This window comes from Acinonyx jubatus, chromosome A1, assembly GCF_027475565.1.
Source record: "Acinonyx jubatus isolate Ajub_Pintada_27869175 chromosome A1, VMU_Ajub_asm_v1.0, whole genome shotgun sequence".
In the NCBI taxonomy this organism is placed as follows: Eukaryota; Metazoa; Chordata; class Mammalia; order Carnivora; family Felidae; genus Acinonyx; species Acinonyx jubatus.
In genome coordinates this window covers 34254350-34265869 of record NC_069380.1, presented here as the reverse complement: position 1 = coordinate 34265869, position 11520 = coordinate 34254350, and the positions used below count along the sequence as shown (strand labels likewise).

At 32.9% G+C, this 11520-nt stretch overlaps 1 pseudogene; it reads right to left on the bottom strand.

The window, feature by feature from the left end:
- Window positions 1-576: 576 nt before the first annotated feature.
- Window positions 577-1064, bottom strand: LOC106974514 (peptidyl-prolyl cis-trans isomerase A-like; annotated as a pseudogene).
- Between the last annotated feature and the right edge of the window lie 10456 nt (window positions 1065-11520).

The following is an 11520-nucleotide window of genomic DNA, read 5'->3' as shown; positions in this document are numbered from 1 at the left end:
CTCTGACTGACTTATTTCACTTGGCATTACACTCTCTAGATCCATCCAAGTTGTTGCAAATGGCAAGATTTCGTCTTTTTATGGCTGAATAATTCTATATATATATATATATATATATATATATATATATATATATATACATACATACACACACACATATATATCACATCTGCTTTATACCTTCATCTATGGGTAGACACCTGGGTTTCTTCCATATCTTGGCTATTATAAATAATGCTGCAATAAACACAGGGGTGCAAATACCTTTCCAAATTAATGTTTTCCTATTCTTTGAGTAAATACCCTATAGTGGAATTACTGGATCCTATGGTAATTTTATTTATTCATTTATTTTTATTTTATTTATTTTTGTTGTTTAACTTTTATTTCCTGATCATAAATTTTACTCTGCCATCCAGCTGGACTTGGAGGGGAGTAAGGAAAACTTGGGACCCATGGAGCTGCAGCGGAAGCTCAAAGGTTGCAGGAGATTTTGAGCAGATGGGGGTGAAGGGGTGCTCTACCGAACTGTGAAGGAATGGTCTGGTAGTTAAGATAAAGCACAAATCAAATTTATTAGATTTGTCCACAGTCAGCAATGGCGATCTTCTATCTGGTCTTGCCATTCCTGGACCCAATGCTCCATGGCTTCCGAAGTTCATGCCTTCCATCACCTTGCTAAACACCACGTGCTTGTCATCTAACCATTCGGTCTTGGCAGTGCAGATGAAAGACTGAGAACCGTTCATGTTGGGTCCAGCATTTGCCATGGAAAGAATGCTAGGGCATGTGAGCTTCAGGATGAAATTCTCATCATCAAATTTCTCCCCATAGGGAGATGGACTTGCCACCAGGGCCATTATTGCACCACCCTGGCACATAAATCTCGGAATAATCCTATGAAAGCAGGAACCTTTGTGATCAAAAGCATTCTCCTCAGTGCTCCGAGCATGTAAGTCCTCTGCTGTTTTTGGAAATTTGTCTGCAAACAGCTCAAAGGAGACATGGCCCAAGGGCTAGCTGTCCAAAGTGATATCAAAAAAGGACACGGTGGGGTTGACCATGCTTGGGCAGGTTGGTGGTTCCAGGGCGGCAGCGTCTGCAAGGCCAGGCAATTTTACTTTTAGTGTTTTGAGGAATTTCCATAGTGTTTTCCATAGAATAGACTCTATTAACGTGTATAAGATTGTTAGGTTTCTCTGTGTATCCATTTCACTAATTTAATAAATATTAAGTATCTACAGTGCATTTGCTGATCTGGTAAATACTGAAAGTACAACAAAAAGACAAACAGACCTTACCCCTAGTGTAATAAGCAAGACAGGCATTAATCAAATAATTACATACTATATGAATATAAACTGAACTCTAATCATGGAGATGTTATGATTGCCTATCATACAGGTCTGGATTTTAACTGGGGCTTGAAAAAATGGTAAGGATATATTTGTTATATAATTCTTAGGAGTTTCTTTTTGAATATGAATACAACTTTCCTTTTTCTCTCTTTAACTTTGTTTATGTCATGGTTCTTCATTATGTGCAACTATGAATCATTGGTAGCAGCTACATAAAGCTATAACTGAAGAAAAAGGACTCTGATTTTCTATTTACCATGGCTATAGGAGCTGAGTATTATTAGCACACTTCTATTCACATTACCATTATACTCTTGTAGAAGTGGGACACCTGGGTGGCTCAGTCAGGTAAGAGGCTGACTTCGGCTCAGGTCATGATCTCACTGTTCATGAGTTTGAGCCCTGCGTTGGGCTCTGTATTAACAGCTCAGAGCCTGGAGCTTGCTTTGAATTCTGTGTCTCCTCTCTTTCTGCCCCTCCCCTGCTCATGCTGTGTCTCTGTGTCTCAAAAAGAAAGAAACACTAAAAACAAACAAACAAATAAATAAATAATTGTAGAAATAAAAATACCAGAAATATATATTTTGTTTCATCAATAAGATAACATTTATTTGCTGATCAGCTATGTAAAATATTGAATAAGGAAGGCAAAATATTGAAGATGGTAACTAAAGTATGCAGTATAAATCAAATGATTTTTTGAAAATTTGAAATGAAGTCCACAGAAGCTTATAAATTAAAGAATATTTGAATATATTTGCATATATTATTTGTATGTATATATATATATATATATATATATATATACACATGTATATATATATATCAAACTTAATTGTGATTTTTGTTTGTTTGTTGGCTGACCATTATTTAGTCTATTTCCCTTGTTTAGAGTACAATTTTTCCCAGAGAAAAGCAGTCATGACTTTTATAAGGCCTTAGAAGAATGGCAAAATTTTACTAGTTATAGAGGTTGTAAGAAGTTTAGTGTCTTTTCTATTAATGCATACTATCTCATAAGTTAGATTTATACGAAATTAGAAATCCATTTGATTTCTTTGAATATATGCAGCAAGAGATAAAAACTGTAAGTATGTGTTTAAATTTGGGGATAGTGATCAGAAAAACTGGTGTGTTTTTAAAGGAGTTTAACCTGGAGTGCCTGGGTGGCTCAGTTGGTTAAGTGTCCAACTTTGACTCAGGTCACGATCTCACAGTTCATGGGTTTGAGCCCCGTGTCAGGCTCTGTGCTGACAGCTCGGAGCCTGGAGCCTGCTTTGGATTCTGTGTCTTCCTCTCTCTCTCTGCCCCTCCCCATGTCTCTCAAAAATGAATAAATTTTAAAATATGTATATTAAAAAAAAAGAAAAAAACAATACAAAGAGTTTTTCTTTTTCCTGAGAAAATTAGCTGCCAGTCTTTCTCAGGCTTATGAATAAAGTATCTCCCTTTTGATACAGTTTTAAATATTTGATTTATTTATTTAGGCCTTTCTGAGAGAAGCAGAATGGCACTGTGGTAAGGACATGTGTGTTGGGGTCTTAGAGCTTTGTGTTCCCATCACAAGTATCTGTGGTGTCTCACTGATCTTGAGTCCCAAATATCTGTGGTGTCTCACTGTTCTTGTGAGAACAGTGCCTGAGAACCATGCCTACCTTGCCTGATTGTCATGGAGCCATTTGCTCTTATGTGACAGTTCTTAGCATGGTGGTAAATATTTGCTCAATAAAACAGGCTTTATTAAACATTCATAATTGTCACTTCTGAACACCTTAGAATATCTCTGTGAACTTTTATATTGTCAAGAGGTTTAATGTATAAAAGAGTGACAATTTATTTTAAAAACATTATAAAAAAGGCCTCTGTCATCCCTTAGCATGAAATTTAACACTAGGCTTCAGATGTTTCATTTAAAAAAATACCTTTAAAATTGTTATTTGTTAAAAATCTTATTTACTTAAAAAGAGTAAGTGAATTATTTCAATAACAAGAAAGACACAAAAACTGTTCAAGTATGACTGGGCTCTTTTAATGATAATACTTATGGTCTACATATTTATATATTAATTTGTATATTAATTTGTACAACTGTGAATCTTTAAAAATACACTTTCTCATCTATATGAAGGGACAAAGTAATATGAGGCCATTCTGATGATTTTTGCAACAGCTGTTTAAAAAGATTTCTAGAAAAAAAATACCTGTTATATTTTAATTTACTTAAAAAGCAATTTTGCCTTCTACCCTAAGGATCTCATAATGCATTGTAAATGGTCCTGTTTACATACTATACAGAATTATAGGATTTTCTAAATGGATAGAAGGAGTTGTATTAACTCTTTCTGGACCAAATATGCCCTATTAGTCTGTAAGGGTGAATGGAATTCTGAGTTCTTGCCAGGGAGTAAATTAAGCACTTGGAGACTCTTCATTTAATGATCTCATGAATCCTCATAATATTCCTTATGAGGTAGATGACAAGTTGTATTAGCTCCATTTGTATTACAAGAAAAATTAAGCCTAAAGTTGTTATACAATTTCAATACATAGATTTAAAAATGTGTTTCTACCACAGTATGGTCTATAGGATTATATCATTGCACATGTGTTATAATTACTTTGTGCATGTAGAATTACTTTTGGGGCCTCTTCAAATTGAAACTATAGCCTTATGCTTTGTGTTTTATGTCTTTTTATGTATCAATAAGTACCATGTCCCCAAAGCCTTTTCCAAGACCTATATTTTGCATTTCTCTGAGTACACAGGCTTTCCCATTTGTAGGAATAACTATGTTAAAATCTCCCAGGAGATAGCCCAATCCTTATAGAAGATCAAATATCTTAGTCCTGAGCATCACTCAGCCCTCCTTTAAAACATCAATATTGCCAAGGTGTAATGGAACCATCATTTAAGAAGTTCTGTAAGGAGGAATGGTAGTACCATCATTTACAGATTGTTGTGAGAAGACATTTATTTAGCCATCTAGAAACAAGAAGACAAAGAGTCTCGACTATGGAAAGTTGGCTCATGTAGTTCCCATTTAGCTAAACACAGCTAAACACTGAAAAATGGAGAAAGAATGCTGTTATTAAATGGAAAAAAATATTGAACAGAAACAATTCAGTTTTAATTGCCATGCCACTTGCTGTCAAATGATACAGTCCCTATGGTCTTTCATTCTCCTTTCTAAAGGTGAATGTTCTGGTTAAGCCTCTCTTAGATCATGGAGAAGTAATATATTAGACCTTACCAGATTTTACTTATATAGTTTCATCTTTGCCATCTTTGAGGAAATTATCGGGATAAACAATATTATGTAAGCTCGATTTGAGCATTTGCCTTTGTTTACTATGGTGGATTATAAAATGGAAGTTAGTAGGACTTTGATGTCTATATATTCATACATTTCTAAGAAGAGATTAACAATATATTGACAATTTTGAATGGAGAGTATCCCTGAAGTACACCTAATTTACATTGTCCAGGTGGTTAATTTGTCTCTTCCCAATGTCTCTTCTGAAACCACCGTTATTCTGAAAGATGATGCAAGTATATTACCTGATATGACAAGTTCTTGCTTTTGATTGCATTCCTACAGAGAAATCATTAGTTTCTGTAAAAGATATTCTCTCCAAATGATAAGAAAATAAAGACTAGCCATAAGAAGAATGAACACTGGACTCAGTGTCACACAGAGAAAGAACTAAATAAATATACATATATATATATGTATATAGAGATATGTATAATTAAATTGCTGTGAAGTAATATAAAAGTGATTACCTCGGAGAAGAGATGAAGACATGATAATCATTAAGGAGATCATTAACTTATTTGCTAATACATAATTTCCTTAGAATAAAACTGAAAGCCAATATAAATAGTTAATAGTGGTTAATTCTTGAATGTGATAATGTGGGTTTTTGTTACAATAATATTTTGTGCTTTTCTGTATTTTAAAAAAAATTCACTGAAAAGTAAATTTTAAGAACAATTTCTTAGAAGGAAGTAGAGAATAAAAATTAAGAACATGGCTTAAGCTATGATTTTGAATCCTACTTAATACCTTTTCTTCCTGTAACTATGAAAAACTTAAATCTTTGCATCTCAGTTTTCTTTTCCATTAAGTGGTGAAAATAAATATCACTCAGCATTGCTGCAAGGATTCAATGAAAAAAAAATGTCTGGAAAGCATTTTTCACTATACCTGTCATTTAGCAAGCTCTCATTAAATTGTTAGTCTGCTATTATAAAGCAGAGGTACTATTTTTTTAATAATTAGAAATTGTCCATGTACTAATTGAATAATCGTGTTATATTGTATCTTTCCATGAAGATAAGTGCCTAATAATTTTCAGATGCTATTGATCTTAAATTCAATGAATTTTTACCTAGTTTTTGAGCACTTGTGTTTGCATGGGTATGTAATATAACATGGATAATTAATGGCTAAATATGCAAAGATTATATAAAAATAAAAGATGCTTAGTAAGAGAAAAGATTAATTTGAATCTTGAAGAATTTAAGGATAAGGTACGAATGTGTGTTCACATAGAGCAGAAGGTAATATATGTAAAAAAATGGAGAAAAAAAGCTCAACATTTGATATTTGTGGTCATGTACTCTAGAGAACAACTGTTCAAATTGGATTGGAAACTTGGAATATACGTGTTTTTTCCCTCTAAATTCTCTTTATTTCCTTTGTTATGTTATTTTACATGCTTCTTGGTTTTAATCATTTATTCTTTAGAGGCTTAAGTGTACATTTTTCTGTTATAAATTTCCAGATAAAAGAGGTTAGTGGCATAGTAGCAGACTCAAGACAGTTCTTTTCTTCCACTTATTTTTATTTATATTTTAAAATATCTGAAATAGAAAAAAAAGTTTCCTTCTCTGTTATAAGAAGCGTTGGGTTGGTGCTCAGTGAATAATAAATCATCGTAATAAATGAGATGACTAGATTTCTTGCAGAATTGCTGCACTCTGGTTTTAATATCATTAGAGGATGTATGTATCTTGTCCCATGTGTTACTGCAGCTAATTTAGAGAGGCCCCAAGTATCTTCTACAGAGAAAATAAATAGTGCTTTATATAAATGTATGAATTCTGAGGAATATATCATAAATTGTGTTTTCCCTTCATTATTTTTTTTCTATTTTTATAAATATAATCCCAATGTACTCCATTATTTTCTCCTTCTTTGAGAAATTCCTTTGTCTTTACTGATTTCTTTATTTTCTTTAAAGCTTTTAATAACTCCTTTATATCAGTTTTGCATCTGGGCCTTGTTTTTGTTTGTTTTGTTTTGTTTTTTTCTGAATCCTGTGATCAGTAGGAATAGCCTCTGTTCCAATTCTGTGTGTAATCCTTTGATTCTTTCTAACCTATGCCACTCCATGGTCTTTTTAAAGTCCTATCTCTGTAACAAGATCATGACAGTATATTACAGCTAAATATAGAATTAAGGCAAAAAAAAATAAGACACTCTGCCATACTGTTCTTTTTCTTATGACAATGAAACACAATATCAAACATGTCTCAAATTACCTTACTTTGTAAGCTTGCCATTTAAAAAATTGTGAATAAGAAATACGTTGATATTTCCTATTTCACAATGTTCCTCTATGTCTTTGATTGTCAACCTTATCAAATCTAACAATCTTTTTTTTGTTTTAATTTTTTCTGATGTTTATTTTTGGGAGAGAGAGAGAGAGAGAGAGAGAGAGAGAGAGAGATTGCAAGCACAGAGCCTGAGGTGGGCTGGAACCCACAAACCGTGAGATCGTGACCTGAGCTGAAGTTGGATGCTCAACAGACTGAGCCACCCAGGCACCCTGAGATCCAACAATCTTTTTAATAACAAATGTAAAGTGAGCTAAAAAAATCCCTACAATAAAAATAATGGATAATAAAATCTACCTATACATGTAATTTAATAAAATCAGTGCAATACCCTAAATGTGTGAAGGAAAAATGAAAGGAAATAAATGTACATTAAAATAGTACATATTTGGGGGCATCTGGGTAGCTCAGCAGTCACTTAAGCATCCAATCTTGATTTTGGCTCAGGTCATGCCTCACGGTTCATGAGTTTGAGACCCACATCTGGATCTGCATTCATAATGCAGAGCCTGCTTGGGATTCTCTCTTTCCCTCTCTCTCTCTGCTCCTCTCCTGCCCATTCTCACTCTCTCTCAAAAAATAAAATAAACATTAAAAAATTATATTGAAATGGTACATATTTCAATATGCAAACACACAAGTATGATATTTTATCACTATAACATTAAAAAAAATTTAACATTTATTTATTTTTGAGAGAGAGAGACAGAGTGAGAACAGGAGAGGGACAGAGAGAGAGGGAGACAAAGAATCTGAAGCAAACTCCAGGCTCTGAGCTGCACAGAGCCCAGCACAGGGCTCAAACTCATGAACCACAAGATCATGACTTGAGCGGTAATCCAACGCTTAAGCAACTGAGCCACCCAGGCGCCCCCAAGATATAATTAAAGAGCCAGTTTATGCATTATGTTTCTGACAGCTACAAATACAGATTGATACAAGTAAATTAATAATGACCTAAATACCACAAGTAGCATTGCCACTGGGGATATGATTTTTTGAAATCATGAACAACTCTTGGAAAAATTTAAAGCCAAATATATGTAAACCTTTCTGAATTTAAGTTCTTGTATTCCTGGAAAATTCAGTGCATATCCAATTTATAAGGCAAATATTTTTTGTTTATATGTAAAATGGTGAGAATCCATCTTCAGATAATTGTAAATCGGGTTTTAACCTAAATAAATATTGTGTGACATTAGAATATTTTGGGGGATGTAGGAAAATTCTTTATTGTGTAGGACTGCCTCATCCAGACCATTCTCTCCTAAGTGCCAATGTCTCCCCCAATCATTGTGACCACAAAAATGTCTACACAAATCACCACAACACATTCTGAAACCTATCAGAAAACAATTCTTAAGGATAACATATGTTAAAAATCATAGTTAAAATATTCTAATAGGTTTATAAGAAAACATTTATACTTTCAATGGGTGTAGAATGCTATCACAATACTAATTCCATTAAACTTTATCTTCTCACATTTTCATAAATTAAGTTACCATATTTTAGTTGTGTGGTGGGATGTATTTTCCACATGAATAGAAACAACAATAAGAACAATAGTACCCAATTTCATGAAGTTTACTTAAAGACTTTTGAAATTTCAGTAATACACACACACACACACACACACACACACACACAAAACAAAGAAGATGCAAATTTTCGAACATCTTTTTTTTTTTTAAATTTTAGCTTCTTCAGTACTAGAAACACTACATTTCTATATATCTTTCTCATTTTTATGGGTAGTGTCTTTCATAATACACTCTTTTCCTGGGATGCATATTTAAAGATATCCTCATATCCATCATCATAAAACAGGAAGTACAATTTTTTCCATATTGCATTATTAGTAAAAGTATAGTTTTTTTTAAGTTCATTTATTTATTTTGAGAGAGAGAGAGAGAGAGCAATCAGAGGAGGGGCAGAGAGAGAGAGAGAAAATCCCAAGCAGGCCCTGCACTTTCAGCTCAGAGCCCCATGCGGAGGTTGAACTCACAAATCATAAGATCATGACCTGAACCGAAACCAAGATTTGGATACTCAACAGACTGAGCCACCCAGGCACCCCACAAGTATAGGTTTTTAAAAGAATTTGTGTTTCAGCCAAGAGGGGACTTATGAATACTCACTCATAGAAGATGATAATATAGTGGCATAACCATCAAGGGTAGTGAACAGTATTCCTCAGAGCCATTTTAGTAGACTGACAAAAGAGGTAATCATAATGCAGACAGTTAGAGAGTGGATGGTGAAGATGTGGAAGTATTTACTAATTGTTAAAAGTGTTAGAAGTGTTAGAATTTACTAATTGTTAAAAGAGAAGCTGAAAATAAAAGGATGATAAAAAAGCAAATAATGACTTGCCAAGCAACAGTTTTGATTTATGGTGTTTTTTTTTTTTGTTTGTTTGTTTTGTTTTTCTGAAAACGACTCATGATTATAGGTTAACATTTTCTGGAGATGTTAAAAATTGTAGCATTAGACCTAGGGCAAAAATCGGAAATGAAATCTATACTTAACAATAATGAAAATTCTATTTTATCTTTTATATATATTAATATTTTATCTTTGGAAAGATCAAAATTGAAAATCTAAGTTTAACTATTATTTTAATGCTATGAAAACATATTTTACTCAACCTTCAAAGAGGAAATAAAACATCAAAAGTCTTCCTTATACCAATAGTTTTTTTTAAATAAAAATATATCTCATTTGGACAAAAAAAATTTCAGACAGCATAATTCATCTTATCTTCTCATACCTATGCACAGAGGCAGAGGATTAATATATTTAGAACTTTTGATTGGAGACTTAGCATTTACACTGGCATAAAATATTTTTTGGCATAAAATATTAATATTCTCATCCAAGCATGAAAATTCCAAATTAACAGAAACTAATATTGCTATTCAGGCAAAGTGGGAGTTACTGTTAGAAATGGAAGCAATTCTATAAAACATGGGTTAGCAGGATATTAAGAATCTAGATTTAAGCTTTATTCTTCATACATGGTAGGACAAGGCATTAAGCTACCTATTGTCTCTGTTTAGAATGAATATGCTTTCTTTCTGTGAATTTAATATTAATACCTGATGATGATTCCAGACTCTGGATCCAGATTATTTGGCTTTAAATCTGGCTTTGTCAAGTAATGCTAGGCATGTTCCTTCAAAATTCTATACTTTAGTGTTCCCAACCTTGTTTTCATTTTTTATTGAAGTATAATTGATATACAGCATTACTTTAGTTTCAAGTGTGCAGTGTAGTGATTCAACATTTATATACATTGGAAAATGATCACCATAGTAAGTATATTCACCATACAAATTTATAACATTTTTTCTTCTCATGAGAAACTTTAAGATCTACTTTCTTAGCAACTTCTGAATTAGTGATATGGTACTATTGACTCTAGTCCCCGTTCTGTACACTGCATCCCTATGAATTATGTATTTTATAAGTTGAAGTGTGTAGCTTTTTATTTTATAAGTTGAAGTGTGTACCTTGTGATCTCCTTCAGCCATTTCACCTACTCCTCAAACCCTCCCCTCTGGCAACCACCAATCTTCTCTTTATCTATGGAGTTTTGTTTTGTTTGTTCACTTGTTTTCTTAGATTCCAGTTACAAGTGAAATCATACAGCACTTGTCTTTTTCTGTCTCACTTATTTCACTTAGCAGAATACTCTCAAGGTCCATCTGTGTTGCCTCAAATGGCAAGATTTCATCCCTTTTATGGCTGAGTAATATTCCATTGTAAGTATATACCACATGTTCTTTAGCCAATCATCTATCAGTGGATACTTAGATTTTTTCCATATCTTGGCTTTGTAAATAATGTTGCAATAATCATTATTATGTATATGTATTCAGATAAGTGTTTTCATTTTCTTCAGGCTAAAACCTAGAGGTGGAGTTACTGGATTGTATGGTATTTCCATTTTTAATTTTTGGAAAACCTCCATACTGTTTTCCTCAGTGGCTGCACAAATTTACACGCCTAAGAACAGTGCAAGAGTTTCTCGTTTTTCCACATTTTTGCCAACATTTGTGATGTTTTGTCTTTTTGATAATAGCCATTCTGATAGGTGCAAGGTGATAGCTCATTGTGGTTTTGATTTGCATATTCTTGATGATTAGTGATATTGAACATCTTTTCATATGGCTGTTGGCCTGTATGGATTCTTTGGAAAAATGTCTATTCAGATCCACTGCCCATTTTTAAATCTGACTGCTTATTTTTTGATATTGTTGATTGAGTGTTTTTAAAATATATTTTGAATATCAACCCCATATTAGATATTTGGTTTGAACTGTTTTATCCCATTCAGTAGGTTGCCTTTTATTTTGTTGATGGTTTCCTTCACTGTACAGAAGCCTTTTAGTTTTATGTTGTCCCATTTGTTTATTTTTACTTTTGTTGCCATTGTTTCCAGGCTCAGATTTAAATAAATAAATAAATATATATATATATATATAATAAACTTTATAATATATTATTATATTGTATATGTAATACTATATATAT